Source organism: Hippocampus bargibanti, linkage group LG19 (genome assembly GCF_051943395.1).
Source record: "Hippocampus bargibanti isolate YZ-2025 linkage group LG19, ASM5194339v1, whole genome shotgun sequence".
Taxonomy (NCBI): domain Eukaryota; kingdom Metazoa; phylum Chordata; class Actinopteri; order Syngnathiformes; family Syngnathidae; genus Hippocampus; species Hippocampus bargibanti.
In genome coordinates this window covers 5,245,382-5,266,868 of record NC_142752.1, presented here as the reverse complement: position 1 = coordinate 5,266,868, position 21,487 = coordinate 5,245,382, and the positions used below count along the sequence as shown (strand labels likewise).

Genomic DNA, 21,487 nt, shown 5'->3' with positions numbered 1-21,487 from the left:
AATAATAATCATAATGATCATAATAATGATAGTAATAATAATAGTCAAAGAGGTCATGAAGGTAGCTGGTGTGAGAGAAGAGGATGACAAAAAAGGGTTAGATGGAGGACACTGCTTCATGTAACAGAGGGGACAGAAAGTGCTTAAGAATGAATGACTCTGTGTCTTTGTGTTGTCATATTTGTTATTTAGTTGCTTTTTGTTGTTCTTTTGACTTCATGATGGCGCCGCGAGAGTGGCTGCCTTTCCAGCAGCTCATGTATTTTGTTTTTCTACTTTCATTCCTTTCATCACTTTGCTGCTGTGAAATGTAAATTTATCCACTGAGAGACCAATAAAGGCAAATCAAATCCAATTGATTCACTGTGGCGACCCCTGAAGGGAAAAGCCGAAAGGAGAAGAAGTAATAATAATAATAATAATAATAATAATAATAATACATTTAATTTATAAGCGCCTTTAAAAACTCTCAAGGTCACTTTCCAGTCACAGGATACGTTTCACTCAACCCGGAAGTAACTCAAATAGAATCGTAAGACAAATAGATAGAAAGCTAGCTAGCAAGCAAATATATAGCTAATAGCTAGCCAGCAAGCCAGCAATAATAATATAAGGTTTATAACACTGAATTGAATGTTTATGTAGTCCTAAAACTCAATATTCTGTGGGTCCTGTAATTTGAGTGAAAATGACAAAAACCCTGGCACTGCACTGGACAGATTTTTGCACATAGTCTGGCAGTCAACGAGTTAATATTCCAGTGAGATAACTGAATCCCTCCTCTGTAATAAATTGGGAAGGTGGGGTCACATTTTGAGTGCAACGGTTGATAGCGTTTGATCAAAAACAATGCAGAAGGCTCTTGAAGCCCCTCAGGCAGCGGCCGTGGCATCTCGCAACGGAGGCTTGTTGCCACTCACTCGCTTGCTTTGTTTGTGTTTAAGGGTTCCTTTCACCACAAAAAAAGAATGAAAAACACCCATTAAGGGCGGAAGACGATATTTTGTGCTGCCTCATTATAGCCAGCTTTTATCAAAGAGAGCAAAATGTGTTTTTTTTCGCCCCGTCCATCTTGCCCCCTCCCTTGCTTGAATCGATTTGATTAAAAGCGAAACTGACACAATCAAAAATCAAAGGGCACTTTGCTGCTGGTTCCTTCCCCTCCCTTTTTTTCTTTCGCCCGGAAACATAAGCAAAGTGAATATGAGAGGATTCTTCAGAGAAATAAGAAGAATAAGAGATGACCCCAAGCCCGGATAAATCCAGAGGGTTGTGTCAGAAAGGGCATCCGACGTAAAAGCTTGGCCAAAACAAACATGTGGATCAAACCTCTAAAGATGGAGGACACTGATTTGCTGTGGCGATCCCTTCAAGGGAAAAGCCGAAAGGAAAAGAAGAGAAGAGATGAACGGGAATCTGCGTCCCGCATCATTAATTTGTGACATTTGCTTGTTGGGCTTTTGGGTGAGGAAGACAAAAAAAAAAAAAGAGCCGCCAGATGTCTAATGAGGCGATGACGGCGCGTCTTATCGCCATTGCCACCTCTCTTTTCGGTTTGCGTTTTCACAACAGCCAGCCCACCATGACCTTTTGATGCTAATTTTTAACATTAACTCATTCACTGCCAGACGATGTGCAAAAATGTGTCCGCTCCAGTGCCAGGGTTTTTGTCATTTTCTCTCATATTCCACGACCCACATAGGATACAGTTTTAAGACTCCATAAACATTCAATGCAGCATAAGAAACTTGAGACTCTCTTCTTTCACCAGAAAAAAAACATTAATTCCTAAATTGCAGTGGTCTGAAGTTATCTGAGATTGAAATGGGGGTGGCTGTACAAAAGGCAAATGCTGTCCCCTCGTGGGCGAGGAAAAACATTGTCAGAGGTCTGACCAGCCCTTTATCGGCACCCAGCAAGCAATTCCTAAATTATATGGGTCTGGAGTTATCTGATCTTGAAATGGGGGCGACTGTACACAATACATGCATATTGATTTATGTAGTGCTTGAACTCATTCACTGCCAGTCATTTGCAAAAATGTGTCCGCTCCAGTGCCAGGGTTTTTGTCATTGTCACTTAAATTCCAGCACCCATAGAATAGCGTGAACACTGGCACGAATGGCTGCCGCTGCTCACCCGCACAAAATAATCCCGTGACTGTAAAATGTCCTTGAGAGTTTTGAAAAGTGCTTAGACATTAAATGGATTATTATTGAGTTTTAGGACGACATAAACATTCAATACAGCATTAGAGACCTTAGACTCTCTTCTTTCATCATAAAAAAGGTTTAAATGATGAAGATTAAATGGGTCTGTAGTTATATGAGCTTGAAATGGGGGCGGTTGTCAAAAATACAATGCAATACATACATATTGGTTAATATAGTGCCAGCTGAAGCTGGAACAAAGCGCTAACATGGAAGGGAAAAACCTTGTGGAAGGGAAAAACATTGCCAGAGGTTCGGCCAACACTTTATCGTCATCCAAGCAAGAAAAAACAAAACCCGGACAAATTAGTGAATGCTCTATGTCATATTTTGAATTCCTGAATACATTTGGAAATAGCATTGAATGAGTTAAAAAATTGAAGTAACACTGGTGAGAACTGGTGGATGTACTTCTCAACCAGGAACTCCCTAATGAAGTGTACACGAGTTAGTTGTTCCATCGCTTCTTCTCACGTACTGAATGGAAGGAAATGCCTCAGGGTCTTTTGGTAGATTGTTCTGGTGTGTGGTTACAGTTGTCAGAATGGCAATGTTGAGCCCACTGAGGCTTAAATAAAAAATAAAAAAAAAGTACTGTACAGAAACCCGAGGTAGACTATGTTGCAGGGTTGCCGGGGGGAATGAACTCTCGAGGCTGATGAACACACATACACACGCGCGCACACACACACACACACACACACACACACACACACACACACACACAGCCCGCACAGACACAGATTAAGAGCAGGGCTGTCCATAAAGCCTAGAGTGTGTTGTTCGACCTGTGTACCATTTCCATATAGATTGCCTGTCCGTCATTTCCATTTTGACACCGTCGGCGAGGCTCAGTGATCTTAACCTACGGAGGCAGAATAAGCCACAAGCTCCCTCCTGCCTATATCGCCAACTGTATGAAACGGCCACGCGTGTGCTCTACATCTCACCCCCCCCCCTCCCCCTCCCCAAGAAAAATAGTTTGATTCAATAGATCCTGGAATGAACCCGAATGTTGTTGTTGCAATGCCTGGGATTGCGTTTTGTAGTTGGTTTGACATTAGAATAAGGTAAGCTTCCGTCGATGCACAAATTCACTTGCTCATAACCACTGAATGCAGTTAGTGTTTTTCGGTGACATTTGTGCAAAAATACTGTCTTTTCCGGTGTATAAAGTCCATATATGAGGCGCACCAATTATGAATGGTGTATTTTTTAACCTTTTCCATATATAAGGCGCGCCAAAGTATACACCCCCCAATGAATGCTGTATTTTCAAACTTTTTCCATATGCTGTATAGGGCACAACCCCAATGAATGGTTATTTTCAAACTTTTTCCATATATAAGGGCACCTCTAATGAATGGTGTATTTTCAAACTGTCCATATGTAAGTCGCACCAGAGTATAAGGCGCACCGATTATGAATGGTGTATTGTCAAACTTTTTCCGTATATAAGGCGCTCAAAAGTATAAGGCACACCCCCAATGAATGGTGTATTTTCAATTTTTTTCCATATATAAGGTGCACCTCTAATGAATGGTGTATTTTCCATTTTTTTCCATATATAAGGTGCACCCATAATGAATGGTGTATTTTTAAACTTTTTTCATATATAAGGCGCTACAAACTATAAGGCACACCCCAACTGAATGGTGCATTTTCAAACTTTTTCCATATATAAAACGCACCTCTAATGAAAGGTGTATTTTCAAACTTTCCATATATAAGGCACACCTCTAATGAATGGTGTATTTTCAATTTTTTTCCATATATAAGGCACACCTCTAATGAATGGTGTATTTTCCATTTTTTTCCATATATAAGGTGCACCCATAATGAATGGTGTATTTTTAAACTTTTTTCATATATAAGGCGCTACAAACTATAAGGCACACCCCAAATGAATGGTGCATTTTCAAACTTTTTCCATATATAAAACGCACCTCTAATGAAAGGTGTATTTTCAAACTTTTCCATATATAAAGCACTTCAAAGTATAAGGCACACCCCCAATGAATGTTGTATTTTCAAACTTTTTCCATATATAAGGTGCACCGGACCATAAGACGCACCTTCATTGAATGAAAAAAGTTTTACAAATATAACATAGAAATATTTAAATGTTTTTCAAATGTCAGACACACCACATTATAAGGCGCTACAGTTGTGCATGACTTCTTCTTAAATGGAGTCGGTGGCTGCTGACATTAGTTGCGAGACCTCAATATTACTTCACATATAAGGCACACCGGCGTATAAGGTGCAGGCTCATCTTTTCAAGAAAAGTAAAGGACAACCGCCGTCACTTTTTTGTTTTTTAACTGACATCAGAAAAACGTTTTATAGCATCTAAAATACCCAAAACACACAGTATGATATTTTTAGTCAAATGCAAAACACCAATAAAAATGACTTAAAGTGTCCAAAATGTGCACAAAAATTGAGCTGCGAATTGGGCGTTTTCAGAAAGTCCCGCCCCCAGTTCGTGATGTCACGCCAAGACGTCTTGCGTTGCTTGTGAATCAAAACAATGGCTTCAGATTCGGAGAATATGCTTTCTTGTTACACATCCAGTTATGAATATGATTCAAATAGTTCTGAAGAGGAAAGCTTACATGTTTGTAATTGATTAAAGAATTATATGTGCCATTTTGAGGCAACATTGGGGGAAAATCTCTCACCCAAAAAAAGAGGCACAAAATGGCGACCTCCAGTGGCCACCTCCGCTTCCACAGGCTGATAAATTCCTTATATGGAGCTTGGATACCATCTTCTGGTGGCTTTTTGTGTGCAACACGGTTCTCAGACCAAACATGTACAGCAAAATACATTGACGTGATGGAAGGACTGCTACAATGTGTCTTTTTTCGGTCAGGGGGCGGTCCTTTAGTGACGTCACATACGAACTCGTCACCAACTCAAAAACATGACTTCCTGAATATTCAGAGCGAGTCTTAAAACGTAAAATATAGCTATATGCGGTGGAATGTTATTAAAATACGCTCAGTAGAAGTCATTTGAAGCCATTTTACAAATTATGGACACAACTTGTCCGGAGACGTCGGTTGTCCTTTAAGGCTTTTGGGGGTGCCTTATACACCAGAATATACGGTACTATTTCTTGACGTTAATGTCCTGTGGTGTTCAAAATCTATAATAACACATCTTGGGTTATTAATAAGATTATTAGGTTATAACGGCAGTTGCGTGAGGGTGATGTAAAATGACAAATGACATGACAACTTTTTTTTTCTTCCCATGCGATGTCACCTTGTCTGCCCTCACACCCTCCAACCAAAGAACCCCATTAAGAATCTAACATTGACCCCACCTCCAAGCACCTCAATTATAGCATACATTAATCCCATTACTGCCCGCTGAAACACGGTACACGCGTGCGCGCACTCGCACGCACTCTGAGTGCTTTAGTGCTGAAATCAATCAAACTTATTTGCTCTCACTTAAAGAAGCGGCTGTGTGCTTGTCTGGGTCCATTGGACTCTCGCTGAACACTTTGTCCATATTATGGGATTTTTTTTTTTTGTATTTATTGTCTCAGCAAATAATTTGAAAAGTTAGCAAAAATTTGACATGATAAGAGACGTCAAATAGATACGTACATACGTACATGTGGGGTCATTTTGTCAACCTGGATAACCTCAGCGTCTTATCTTGTGTAACAACTCTCTCCATGTTGACTTTGCATCTCTTTTGTTGTTATATAGGACTGGAAGAAACACCAATTTCATATCGACACGATCCTGGGTGTGATGAGCTAACCCCTACGGAAACACGAATGTTGAGGAGCTGATAAGGTGACCCCCTTTTTCTCCGTTTCGACACACCCCACCTCCCAATTTGCTCACCATCCTGTCAGCCTTGCCTTGTTCTTCCTCTACTTGTTGTCATTTCAATGATGAAAAATCGTTAAAATTGTCACCCGTGTTCAAAATCCTAATTTTGAAACGCTAACACCTATTTTAAAACCCTACTTTGCAACCTCCTACTATGCCTACTTTGATTTATACCTACATACTTCGACCCCACATGTACGTCATTTTAATTCATGTAATTTAGGTAGCCTAACCCCTATTTTAAAACCGTACCTTGCAACCCGCTTCTATCCAATTCTTCAATTATACCTAACTACTTATTGTATTCTATTTTAATTTTAATTTTACTTTTGCCTTTATTTTTGTTTTATTTTTATTTTTTCTTTTTTTATTTTTATTTTGTTTTTGTTTTATTTTTGTTATTTACTAAGCCATTTTAATTAATGTAATTTAAAAATCCTAACCCCTATTATAAAACCCTACTTTGCAACCTTCTACTATAATGTTCTTCAATTATACCTACCTACCTATTTTATTTTATTTGTGTTTTTACGTTTTTATTTTATTTCGTTTTCTTTTGTTTGATTTTATTTTTATTTTTATCTTCACTGTATTTTTGTTTTTTGTTTTATTTTTTTTGTACTTTATTTATTTATTATTTATTATTATTATTATTTATTATTTATTTATTTATTTTTGGTACTTTATTTTGATTTTGTTTTTGGTTTTGTTTTATTTCTGTTAGAAACCCTAACCCCTATCATAAAACCTTCTACTAACCTGTCTTCAATTTTACCGACTTATTTTATTTTCATTGTTATTTTAGTTTATTTTATTTTGTATTATTTTGTTTGATTTTATTTTTATTTTCATTTTACTTTATTTATTTTTTTATTTTATTTTGTATATTTTTACTTTATTTTTACTTTATTTTAATTTTTTTTTCATTTTATTTTTGTTGTTTACTACGCCATTTTAATTCATGTAATTTAGAAACCCTAACCCCTATTATAAAACCTGCTACTCTACCAAGCTACATTTATACCTACCTACTTATTTTATTTCATTTTATTTACGAATATATTTTTAATTAATGCATTATCAGACTATAGAAATCATGCAGTATCCCGTGCATCCTGCGTCACGGTTACAGAGATATGCCGCGGAATATTTGCACCTCGGTATAATTTGATCGAAATTGCTATGCAAGGAGGCAAGCATGCAGATAAATATCGCGTGGAACTTCATGTTTCTTTAATGAGAATCCCTCAGCGGTCTGAATTTGTGCGCGCATGACTGAGAGCGCCAGGCAATACGAGGTCAAAATAATAGAAGGATTAAAAAAAGAAGAAAAATGTGAATGATGGAGACTAAACCTCAATTAACAACGTATGAAGAGGCACACGCGCCGCACGCTTTCCCGAAAGCACTTGAATGGTATTTTGCCCTCGTACCTTTATTTGTCTTTACGAGCGGCTTGCAGCCGCTTTATTATAAAGAACCGCTCAGGGGTAAGAATACATGCGATAATTCAATCTCTCCTTTATGAATTAAACATCCGGCGGGCATATTTTTTTTTTTTAAAAAGCTGCATGTGCTGGCAATGAAATTATTTGCCCGACGTTTTAAACAGCAACAGAGTGTGCATATTTGTTACTTTAAAATAACAACCGACGTCTCCGGAAAAGTTGTGTCCATAATTTGTAAAATGGCTTCAAATGACTTCTACTGAGCATATTTTACAAAGATTCCACCACATATAGCTATATTTTACGTTTTAAGACTTGTGCTGAATATTCCGGAAGTCTTGTTTTTGAGTTGGTGACGAGTCCGTACGTGACGTCACTGAAGGAACGCCCCAGACCGAAAAAAAGGACACATTGTAGCAGTCCTTCCATCACGTCAATGCTTGTTTGGTCTGAAATCCTTGTGTTGCGCCAGAAGAAGGCGTCCAAGCTCCATATAAGGAATTTATCAGCCTGTGGAAACGCAATACACTGTCATGTCTACAAGAGGTCGCCATATTCTGCCTCTTTTCTGGGACGCTACATTGCAGTCCAGATGCCTCACAATGACACGGAATAAATTCTTTAATCGATTGCAAATATGTATGCTTTCCTCTTCAGAACTATTTGAATCATATTCATTACTGGATGTGTAACAAGGAAACATATTCTCCGAATCGGAAGCCATTGTTTGGATTCTCCAGCAATGCAAGACGTCTTGGTGTGACGTCACGAACTGTGGGCGGGACTTTCTGAAAATGCCCAATTCGCAGCTCAATTTTTTGCAGATCTTGGACATTTTAAGTCGTTTTTATTGGTGTTTTGCATTTGACTAAAAATATCATACTGCGTGTTTTGGGTATTTTAGATGCTATAAAACGTTTTTCTGATGTCAGTTAGGAAACAAAAAAGTGACGTCGGTTGTCCTTTCAGTAGCTTTAAAATGGGCAGGGAAATGAAAAATGTATTATTATTGTTATTATTATTATGAGAATGGCGATGTTTTATTTTTTATGTCCACGGGGCAGAGAAACAGGAAGAGGTGGTGCTACGCCAGAGTACCTGCGGCAGGTCTATAGCGTATACTTGACTTGGTCCCACAACACTCGGCCAGTTGTGTTCTCCTCGTCAAAGTCTGGAGGCTTTTTTTGCCCCTCGCTTATTCCAAAGTGCTCCTGGCTGTCCTCCTGTGCTCCACCATGCGCCTTTGAACGTTTTTACACCGGCGGTATTCGGCACAGAAAACAAAAAATCCAGTCTAAAGTCTCTCAAGCTGCTGGCTGCTGGTTGTCATCGAGTTCGCACAGGCCAGAAGATCACGTGACTATAAAAGCACAAGACGAAGCCAAAATGCCCCTGAGATATAGAGAAGAAAATGTCAAAGGTCCAGAAATTTATTTTTAATGTACTACCAAACTTTCTTTGGAATACATACACCAATGATAGCCAAATAAAATCATGCCGCTACCCTAGCTAGCTATTATCATGAAAACAGCTAACTACCTATGCAGCAACCTACCTACTGTACCACCAGAACACTGGACTTTAAATCATAACGGGTGCTAAAATTTCACCTTAGTGATGAAAAATAAAATGAATTAATGTCCAAATGGCCTTTAATCGAGCCACAATGACTATAGAGTATACTTTTTCTTCATTAACTCATTCACTGCCAGACAATGTGCAAAAATGTGTCAAGGTTTTTGTAATTTTCACTCAAATTGCAGAACCCATAGAATATCGAGTTGAAGGACTATATAAACATTCAATACAGTGTTAGAAACCTTAGACTCTCTTCTTTCATCAGACGAAAATAGTTAATTCCTAAGTTATATTTGTCTGGAGTTACATGAGCTTGAAATGGGGGAAGCTGTACAAAATACATACATACATATTGGTTTATATAGCGCTTTAACAATAGCTGAAGCTGTAACAAAGTGCTAACATGGACAAAAGGATAATGCTGCCCCCTCGTGGAAGTGAAACAACACTGCCAGAGGGCTGACGGAGGCTTTATTGGCACCCCCGCAAGAAAAAACAAAACCCGAAAAAATTCGGGAATGGCGCTCCACGTCATATTATCAATTCCCGAATAAATTCGGGACTGGCAGCGAATGAGTTAATAGGATTGTAAATTTGGGTGAAAATTTTCATTCGCATATTCAGCAAAAATAGAATGTTGTCATAAAATGTCAAAAAAAATGCAACCTCCAGTACCCAATCGGAATAGCTCAATTGCTGACTTGTTTGATTGATTGGTGATTCGTCGCAAGGCAAAATTCATCGGGCGTCGTTATGACTGCCCCCAAAATCATTTGCTTGAACTTCATAGTTAGCTCAAGTTCACGTTGCAATCTGAATTATGAAATAGGGCCTGCTGATTCATGCTATTTTAATATTATCAACCAAAACACAGCAGTAACTTGGGCTAGCGCGACGACAGACGTGAGTCTCAGGTGCGCATTTTCGACATTTCAAGCGAGGTCAATGCGACACGCCTGCTAGCTCGTCGTGAGAGTGCACTTTCAATCAGCTCGTGGGATCGCTAAAACTGATAAGAAGGCTGAGGCCACAATTGCTTCTGACAGCTTGAGCTTGTGGATAAAGTGTTTTTTTTCTTCCGTTATTCCCCCTTTCCATCAGCCCGAAACCTGGATTTCAAGAGTCTGGTAAAAGAAGAAATGATGTATAGGGAGGAGAGTTTGCGGAGTGAATAATGATGCAGTTTCCCTTTGCTGCAGGGAAGGCATTCAAAGACATTGATTGCTAAAATGGTTGTCAATGAAAACATTTTCATACATTTGTAGTTTTTTTTATTATACAAAAGCGGTATAAGTGACATTTTAGTGCATCGTAACTGGTTTCGGGGTTGCCGCTTAGTCATGAAACCCCTGAGCCTATCTGACTCAAAAAGTCAATACATGGGTAAATAAATAAATAGATAAATACATGCTGGGACGTGTTTATCAATCTATTTATCTATCTAACTACCGACTGACCTATCTACCTACCTAGCTAGCATTCGCATATCTAGCTATCTAGCTAGCATTCACATATTTAGCTAGCTAGCTTGCATTCGCATATCCATCGTACTAGCTAGCATTCGCATATCCATCTAACTAGCTAGCATTCGCATATCTATCTCACTAGCTTGCTAGCATTCGCGTATCCATCTAACTAGCTAGCTAGAGTACACATATCCATCTAACTAGCTCGCTAGTATTCGCATATCCATCAAGCTAGATAGTTAGCTGGCTATTTATTTGGGTTGTAAACCTTGCTTAATGACGAATGGCATGTTGTTGTGGTCGATTATCATCAGTAAAGAATCCGTTCCTTGATGGTCAATGTGTTTCAACCCCCCTACCCAAAAGTCTGTCTGACTTTAAGAAGTGAAAAATGAATTTACGTTCAATTTTAATAATTCAGCATCTAATTTTTAGGCAGCCTTTGCATTTCCACCCGTGTCGACAGGATACTGGTGTCGATGCGGTATATGGCATATCCAACACTTTAGGACTGCTTACATCGATCTATATATGGGATTTAAATGGATGCCCTAAAATTATGCGAGCAATTCGTTTATTATCTCAACTAACATTTTGATTATTGAATAACGTATAAGGTTATGGAAAGGATAATTCCAGCCCCTAAGTAAACACTGTCTATGTCATTGTCTTTATTCAACCAATCCTTATTGACAGCGATTCGCGTTCGTCACAACCGTGAAGTGAACGTGGCAAATGTATCACACGAACACGAGCAAGCGTATCGCTGAATAATTAATGTGAAGTGTGACACGCACACACACACACACACACACACACACACACACACACACACACACACACACACACACACACACACACACACACACACACACACACACACACACACACAAAATAGACATCGTGATAAAGGACGCCGTATGATCCATCCCACGCTCAAGTCATCAATGTCACTTTTAGGGCTTTTTCCGCTAAAATATTGCTTTAATCTACAACCCACCTGGGAGGAATTATTATTATTTTCTGTTCCTAGTCGAGGGGAGGAGGGGAAAAGTCATATTCTTTTGTTTTCTAAGAATTTGTCCTCATTTGTTTCAGATTTTAGGCTTCATCAGTCGTGCAATGCTTTAAACAAATCCCTGAAAGGACAACCGACGTCACTTTTTTGTTTCCTAACTGACATCAGAAAAACGTTTTATAGCATCTAAAATACCCAAAACACGCAGTATGATATTTTTAATTCAAATGCAAAACACCAATAAAAATGACTTAGTGTCCAAAATCTGCAAAAAATTGTGCTGCGAATTGGGCCTTTTCAGAAGGTCCCGCCCCCAGTTCGTGATGTCACCCCAAGACGTCTTGCATTGCTGGAGAATCAAAACAATGGCTTCAGATTCGGAGAATATGCTTTCTTGTTACACATCCAGTTATGAATATGATTCAAATAGTTCTGAAGAGGAAAGCATAAATATTTGCAATCGATTAAAGAATTTATTCCGTGCCATTTTGAGGCAACATTGGGGGGAAACGGATCACCAAAAAAGAGGCAGAAAATGGCGACCGAGCTCCTGTGAGGAATTAATCAGCCCGTTTCCACATGCTGATAAATTCCTTATATGGAGCTTGGTCTCCCTCTTCTGGCTCTTTTTGGTGCAACATGACGTTTTCAGACCAAACAAGCACAGCAAAATGCATTGACGTGATGGAAGGACTGTTACAATGTGTCCTTTTTTTTTTCGGTCAGGGGCGTTTCTTCAGTGACGTCACGGACGGAATCGTCACCAACTCAAGAACAAGACTTCCGGAATATTCTGCGCGATTCTTAAAACGTAAAATATAGCTATATGCGGTGGAATCTTTGTAAAATACGCTCAGTAGAAGTCATTTGAAGCCATTTTACAAATTATGGACACAACTTGTCCGGAGACGTCGGTTATCCTTTAATATGTTACATACACCTCCGCAATGTCTATAATAGAGCCTGAGGGGGTGGGGGGCCTGGTTGTTTGGGGTAGAATCAGGGGAGCGATTCCCTTCCCAAAACAAAGCTTTCCATCTTAGATCTCTGCATTCGCCAACAACAAGGTTGTGCAATGGAGGTCAAGAGTCCTCCTACCTGTTTTTTTAATTAAAACACACCAAGGTCAAGATTTTTGGTGCGAAAGCAGCAATGCATAAAGATGGAAAATGCGTCCCTTTCGCACAGGCTCACACACACCGTTAGCTTCTATTAGCGGGAGAGCAAGGCAAATTGGAGAGCCTGGGAGGGGAGGAAATTTAAAAGCTGTTTAGGTAGGATAAGAAATAATCATGACGTGAAATGTTTCCGGGCATGTTGTGACTTAAAACACACTTAAAACGTATTGTCATAGTGTCAGATGAATTTGCACACACAAAAAAAAAGGACTTTATCATCTTCGCGGGGTGCCAAGGTTTGTCATTGTCACTTGAATTCCAGGATCCACAGAAGATGGAGTTTTAGGAATACATCAACATTCAATACAGCATTAGAAACCTTAGACACTCTTCTTTCGTCAGAAAAGGAGTTAATTCCTAAATTATGTTGGTCTCGAGTTATATGACCTTGAAATGAGGGCGACTGTACAGAATTCAATGCAATATATACATATTGCTTTCTATAGTAATAATAATATCATAATAATAATACATTTCATTTATAAGCGCCTTTCAAAACTCTCAAGGACACTTTACAGTCACAGGATATTTTTTTCTGCGGGTTAGCAGCGCCAGCCACACGCGCCAGCGTTCACTCAACTTATGTGACAAAAAAACAACAAAATATTCATTTATATACATATCTAATATATAGATATACATCTCGATAGCTCGCTCGCTGTCTTGTGAGCTAGCTGTTTAATTAAATAGATAGCTGTCTAGATAGCTCACTGTCTAGTGAGCTAGCTGTTTAAATAGGCAGATAGCTGTCTAGCTAGCTCACTTGTAGGCCAATTAACTCATCCACTGCCAGATGTGTAAAAATGGTGTCCACTTCGGTGCCTGGGTTTTCGTCATTGTCACTCAAATTTTAGGACCCACGGAATATTGAGTTTTAGGGCTACATAAACATTCAATGCAGCGTAAGAAAGCTTAGAGTCTTCTTTCATCCGAAAAAAAGAGTTAATTCCTAAATTATGTTGGTCTGGAGTTATATGAGCTTGAAATGAGGGCGGCTATCCAAAATATAATGCAATACATGCATATTGGTTGATATAGCGCTTTAACAACAGCTGAAGCTGGAACGAAGCGCTAACATGGAAAAAAGGGAAATGCTTCCCCCTTGTGGAAAAGAAAAAAACATTGCCAGAGGCCATAGCCAACGCTTTATCTGCACCAAAACATGAAACAACAAAACCTGAACAAATTCGGGAATGGCGCTCTGTCATATTTTCAATTCCCAAATAAATATGTGAATGGCAGTGAATGAGTTAAAGTAAAACTGAGCTTTGAACATTACCAGTTCAAATATAATCAACATCCTAATGATCTTATTTAGTAAAAAAAAAACAATTTCATAAATTTCGACGCAATTAGCCGTGAAGAAAGTGTTACAGTCAAGCACCCTTGCTGCAAACACTCCAAATCAAATCGATGCGGAACTTTGCGGAAATGTCAAGCGATAATTGGCGACCGGGATAAATGTCAGTGTAATCAATCAATGATAAGTTGCATAAATTATCAATGCAGCACGGAAAAAGAAATATATTTTTTTAAAGGGCCCTTTTGGCTCATCTCAGGGGAAAAGTGAGAAGTAGATTTTGCTGGATGCACTACAACTTCAGTCATTTCAGCCGATGCGTATGTGTAATTGTTGCGGCTTGGAATTGAAGCGGATTTACATGGGAAAGATTTGAGACAATCTCTTTTTGTCAATAAATGCTACAGCTTCGTGTTTGGTTTCAACATTTAACTCGTAGCAGACGTGAACATTTCACCATGGCGTCCCTGTTACACTGGTGAAAAGGACGCTTTGATCCTCTCCTTGTTCATCTAGATCTGCTTCATACAACAAAGAGGGTGCAGAAAGTGCTTAAGATAGAATGTCTTTTGACTTCAAGATGGCGATGCGAGTGTGGCTGCCTTTACAGCAGCTCCTGTATTTTGTTTTTCTACTTCTTTATTTCCTTTCCTCTTCCTTTCATCACTTTGCTGCTGTGAAATGTAAATTTCTCCACTGCGAGACTCATCAACGCGAATCCAATACAAATGACTTGGCCATCGCCAATTAACTGCCATTTCAATCCGAAAAATGCTAATAGGTTTGGAAAGTATTTTGCCAAAATGTTCCTGTAGGTTTGGATCTAAAGTTTAGGCATTGTAAAAGCACAACTTTCCTAAAACCCCAGGAACAAAGATTATTATTAAATTAAAAGAGAGTAAACTTTGAAAACAATTCATGGTTAGGGTTCCTGTTGCATCATAAATTATGACAGTCGAGCTAGCTATCAAGCTACCTACCAAGGTATCTATTTGCTATCTGTTTGTTATCTATTAGCTAGGTATTAGCGGTCTAGTTGGCTGGCTATCTATCTTATCTATCAGCGGTCTAGCTAGCTGCCTAGCTCTCTACTAGCTAGCTAGCTTTATATCTATTTGAGTTACTTCCGGGTTGAGTGAACGCTGGCGCGAGTGGCTGCCTTTGCTCACCCACAGAAAAATGTATCCCGTTCTTGTAAAGTGACCTTGAGAGTTTTGAAAGGTGCTTATAAATGAAATGTATTATTATTATTACTATTATTATTATTTTTAGCTCAAAGCTAACACTGCAACGCATTTGACCGTATGTGCAGCTTGTGAGGCGGTTAGGGGTCACAATAACTTTCCAGTCCAATCTGGATATGCTCTTCCATCAATGTTGACTCTTTTTTTTCTTCTTTTTTTGCCCTGGAGACAAACATGGCTGACTCACTCTATATTAATGTGCATCGCATGCTTCCTTTTGTTTGTCTTTGCTTTGGATTTGACCAGATTGTGTTTGCTGCCCTCGTTCTTCAAGCCTGGTGTCCGCGTGTGTGCCAACGTCGCTTATACTTTTGGGTTTTTTTCCGTCCTTTGACTCAAGTCGTGTTTCTAAATGTCGATGATAGACTCCTTCTATTGCACAGGCCCGCCACATCATTTTTTTTGGCCCGCGAAAGCAAATCAAACCTGTTAAATTCCATGATGATTGCTAAAATCTGAGCCAAAATTTCATATTTTTGGATGTCAACCACAATAAAAGTCATCATTCTTGACTTCAGATTTGAAAACGAGTTATTCATTAATTTGCTGTGCGCTCTATATGTAATATTTGAAGGGATTTAAACATTCTAATGGGTTCCCCAAATTCATAACGGCCCTCGAGAGGAAACCATAACTACAATGTGGCCCGCGGCAAAAAATGACTTTGACACCCCTGTTCTATTGGTTAATTAAGAGTGGCTGCCTTTCCATCAGCTCCTGTATTTTGTTTTTATCCTTTCATTCCTTTCATAACTGCTGCTGTGAAATGTAAATTTCTCCACTGCGAGACTAATAAAGTCGAATCCAATCCAATCCAAACCATATTTAGTTCGTCATGGTCCAGTTTTTCCCAGTTTTTCGTCCCACGTCTGCGTTTTCGGACCTCTGGTTAGCATTGCATGTCAAAAAAATATTGACACGTATAGCACTAGTAATCTGCGGCTTGAACTATTCACAAATGGTCTAATTAGCTCGCCTTGTTATCTCTGCCTTGTTTTTGTCGCCGAGAGCAGCTTTGAGTTCAGGATCAACAAAATCCCTAGCACCAGGGACAAAAAAATAGATATTTTAGCCGCTTCCAAATAATTCTCTCACTTTCTCGCTCTCTCTCAGGAACCAGGCCAGCTTCTGAAGCGATTAGGCAAAGAAACTGTGTCCACCTGGGTGCCTGCCAGAGTGCTGTTGGCCTTTTTTCGCCTGCAATTAGAATTCCATCTGAAGCATCAAATTGCCACGGCGATGTGTGTGTGTGTATGTGTGAGAGGGACACTCGAAGCTGGCTGACGTTCGTCTGATTTTATGGTCGGCGGACCTCAGAATTACTGGCCGTGAGCACCTTTGACAGATTGAATGAGACACAACAACACGAATCTTCTTTAAGGTGTGCTTGATGTCAAGACTGCTTTCTCAATCGTCACTGCAGACATAATGGGGTTTTGAAATCTGCTAGTTTACCCGATGCCGCAAAAGAATCTTACAAAGAGTGAGCGAGGAGGAAGATTAAAGGTGGTAGGTGCTTTCTCTGTCATAATTTTATCTAGTTCCTCATCGATTGTCTTCTGTTTAGCTGGGTTGATAGCTTTTTGCATCAAGTGTACAGATGGCTTGCGCGGGTTGTTTGTGGAGCCTGATTGATGGGATATTTTAACCTTGCAGCCTACACTCTGCCTTTGAACTATCAAAATTGAAACTCTCTCACTGTCGTCTGCCTGTCTCTTTAATGTTTAAACCACCTCCCCTCACTCCTGCGTTCTTGACCAATCACGTGGCTTTAACCGAAGACTGGGGGCGGGAAATAGACAAAAAAAGTCGGCAGCCATTTTCTTTTTGGAGAACAGCTTCACTCTCTCTCTATCTGTAACCCCCCCCACCCTCACTGCTGCGTTCTTGACCATTCACGTGGCTTTAAGCGAAGACAAAAACAGTTGGCTACCATTTTGTTGTTAGAAGAACGGGCTCGTTGGCGAACGACACATCACTCATTGTGTATCCCGAAAAAAGTTCGTATGCCAAGGTAAAATGTTCATCAATTTCACGTTCGTAAACGGAAACGTTCGTAAGCCAATGGGTTTGTAAACCGAGGTATCGCTGTAGTGAGAAGCAAAATTGACCCGGCGCATCCGCCTCAGGGGGATCTCAACAGAGCTTCTCCAAAGACCGGATGCCCATTGGCAGTAGAAGATAATTGAGCGGCAATTAGAGCAACGGCAGGCCATTAATCAAATCAGGTGACCTTGCTCGCTGCTGGTTTGTCCCCCCCCCCCCACTGTCTTGCTGTCTGTCCTTTTTATGGACAGCTTAATCGGAAAGCTTACTCGCTGTTCCACAGCTGTTTACAGCCAAACCACCTGTTTCCTGCATTCAGGAGATCCCACCCCCATCTTTCTATACCCTTCTGAAGGTCTCCACCCACCTTAGCCCCCCACCTGCCACTTGCTCAGTGTTAGCGCTCATGTCTTCCTTTGATTCAAAGGTCAAACAGTCATGGCAACGACTTCTGCTGATCGACCGCTATCTTGGCGGAAGGTCACTGTTCGTTGTTTAGCCACCATTTATCCCGTCTGACAGGATCCGTTGCTTTTTGTTGATGGTCACAAAAGGCCTCCGTTTGATGCTGTGTTCAGATTTGCTGTGTTCTTTTGTTGACACACCCAATGCTCTCTGCTTGAGGCCACATTTTTGAAACATACAAAATAAATATTAAGACATCGGATCTTTTCAGCAAGGCAAAATACATAGATAGATAAATAAATAAATAAATAAATAAAAACAACCAAGCAAATAAAGAAATACAGAAATATGAAAATTAATGACCAGATAAATAAATAAATAAATAAATGCATTCATGAATAAATATAAATATAAAAACACAAATATAAAGTGAAAAAACTGAACTTCTTCTTGTCGGTACCAAATCCACCCTCCACAAAACTAACAGTTTCTCCCTCACCATTGACAGTTCTACCGTGTCCCCCTCCCCTCAGGTCAAGAGTCTGGGTGTCATCCTCGATAGCTCACTTTCCTTTCACTCCCATATTAATAACATTACTCGGTCTGCTTATTTCCACCTCCGTAATATTAACCGTCTCCGTCCCTCGCTCACCCCTCACTCCGCTGCTATCCTTATCCACAGTCTTGTCACCTCCCGCATCGATTATTGCAACGCACTTCTCTTCGGTGTCAATCAGAAATTTCTCCATAAACTCCAACTCGTCCAAAATTCTTCAGCCCGGATCATCACCAAAACCCCCTCCTTTCACCACATCACCCCTGTACTCCAGCAACTCCACTGGCTACCGGTTAAACATTGTATCGAATTCAAAATACTTCTGTTTACTTTCAAAGCCATCCATAACCTTGCTCCTCCCTATCTTTCTGACCTGCTTCAAATCTCTGTTCCCTCTCGGTCCCTCAGATCCTCATCCTCCCTTCACCTCTATGTGCCCTCTGCCCGTCTCACCACGATGGGATGCAGAGCTTTCAGCCGCTCTGCTCCCAAACTCTGGAATTCACTCCCACCCAACATCCGTAATATTGACTCCCTCCCTATTTTCAAGGCTCATCTCAAAACCCATTTGTTTAAAATTGCTTTCAATGTATAATTCTCTCTGCTATTTTATTATTTATCATTTTACTTATGGTTTTATTGTTATGTGCTGTGTTCTATTGTTTTTATTGTAAAGTGTCCTTGGGTGTTTTGAAAGGCGCTTGAAATAATATGTATTATGTATTATTATAAAAACACAAATATAAAAACACAAATATAAAAATACAAATATAAAAATACAAATAAATAAACACAAATAAATAAACACAAATAAATAGAAAACAAAATAAATAAGCAAACATATACACAAATAAAAACATAAATACATGCATAAATAAATATAGATACATATAAACAAACAAATATATAAATAACAGCATTCATCAATCAGATAAAAGAATACATGTATACATAAATACGTATACATATATCAATAAACATAAAGATAAATACATAAATACATACATACATGAATAAAATCTAAGCAAATAAATAGAAAAATAAATGAACAACACATACATAAATATATATACACGTATAAATAAATAAATAAATAAATAAATGAAAGCAAATAAATAAATACAGAAAAAAATACATAAATAAATAGATAAATTGAGTCCGTTAAGCACATTGTGCTTTTTGTGCCCTTCATGACCGTTTTTCATCATGCCGATGCGGAGTATCTCTGATTTAAAAAAAAAAAAAAAAAAAAAAAAAAACAATGTTGGTTGACTCACCGCACACAACCATTTATATACCCTCGCCCTCTATCAACTCCATAATGTGACCTCCTCCACCTCCTCCTCCTCCCACCCGCTACATGCAACACTCACAACCGTCTTCGTCACGTCGGTTCCAAAGGGGATTATCGTTCGTGTGTATGTTTATGTGTGTGTGTGTGTGTGTGTGTGTGTGTGTGTGTGTGTGTGTGTGTGCGTGCGTGCGTGTATATATGTACACTTGTGCTGAGCAAACCCGCCCACACTCGGTGAGTCACAGCGCACCCTATCGCTCAAGAACGCTACGTTCTTCTCAATGGCTTGACTTGAGTGGAACCAAGAAGATACACACATACAGATCAGGTTTTTGAGAAAGGCCTCTTCCCTTTGCCATTTATTTCACTTTTTACATTTGAACATGTATTTTTTTTTTATGTACACATCGCCTACACACACGCGCACATGTACGTATATACACGCAGACAGGGGAGAGCAAGAAAAAGCATGGGTGGGTTCACTGTTGTGCTCAAGGGCCACATTTCATTTTTAAAAACAGACACAAGTGGGAGTCGTTTGAGGATGACGTTAAGAAAGAATTTGAAAATGGGGCAGGCCATGTGTGGCCATCCTTTGGTTAAACACATACAACAGAATCAACGGCTTATCTCGGAATAGCCGCAAGTGGTCCCAAATCAACTGTTTGTTTTACACCGTTGAAACTCGCACGTTGCGTCCAAGCGTTCACTCGCCCCTCGGGTGGACGTCGCCGACTTCTTTAGCCGATCGTTTACTCTCGCTGACGCCGCGGCCTATTATTGAAATGGATGCGCTTGTGCTATTTTCGGGCCACGCTCCGGAGAGTACACAATCCCCCTTTGGAGGAGAAGGAAGGAGCTAATTGTGTTCCATAAATGTCACCTATGACTGATGCGGGGGAGGGGGTTGAGCAGAATGTGGCTTCTTGCGCTTGAACTCGCAATTAAAAATCAAGTCACTTGGGTAATTAATCAACTTTTTTTTTTACATATCTTTTTTTCCCTCCGAAATTTGCTTTGACGGAATCTAGAGTGTTCCTTGAATGGAGGGAGTTTTCGACATCAACCCACAAACTCCCAAGATGAATTACGCCAGTCGCTGGAGCAAAATCATTTTTTTTAACTCATTCACTGCCATTCACAAGTTTATTTCGGAATTGAAAATATGACGTAGAGCGCCATTCCCGAATTTATCTGAGTTTTGTTTTTTCATTGCGGCTTGGTTGCCGATAAAGCGCTGGTCAGATGTCTGGCAATGTTTTTCTCTTCCACAAGGGGGCAGTATTTCCCCTTTTTCTATATTAGCGTTTTGTTCCAGCTTCAGCTATTGTTAAAGGACAACCGACGCGTCCGGACAAATTCTGTCCATAATTTGTAAAATGGCTTCAAATGACTTATACTGAGCGTATTACAAAGATTCCACCGCATATAGCTATATTTTACGTTTTAAGACTCGCGCTGAATATTCAGGAAGTCTTGTTTTTGAGTTGGTGACGAGTCCGTACGTGACGTCACTGAAGGAACGCCCCTGACTGAAAAAAAAAGACACATTGTAGCAGTCCTTCCATCATGTCAATGTATTTTGCTGTACTTGTTTGGTCTGAAAACCTCGTGTTGCACCAAAAAGCCACCAGAAGAGGGCGACCAAGCTCCATGGAAGGAATTTATCAGCCTGTGGAAACGGGCTGATTAATTCCTCACAAGAGCTTGGATGGCATGGAATAAATTATTTAATCGATTGCAAACATGTATGCTTTCCTCTTCAGAACTATTTGAATCATATTCATAACTGGATGTGTAACAAGAAAGCATAATCTCCGAATCTGAAGCCATTGTTTTGATTCTCCAGCAATGCAAGACGTCTTGGCGTGACGTCACGAGCTGGGG

The 21,487-nt window shown here is 39.6% G+C and overlaps 1 protein-coding gene across 2 annotated transcripts in view; it reads left to right on the top strand.

The window, feature by feature from the left end:
* Nucleotides 1–21,487, top strand: part of otofa (otoferlin a) — a 205,832-nt gene that overhangs the window by 58,496 nt on the left and 125,849 nt on the right. For both annotated transcript variants that reach the window (XM_089022534.1, XM_089022533.1), the window contains exon 2: nt 5,939–6,028. The gene's annotated coding sequence lies outside the window, so the exon portion shown is untranslated. The remainder of the gene's footprint in view (nt 1–5,938; nt 6,029–21,487) is intronic.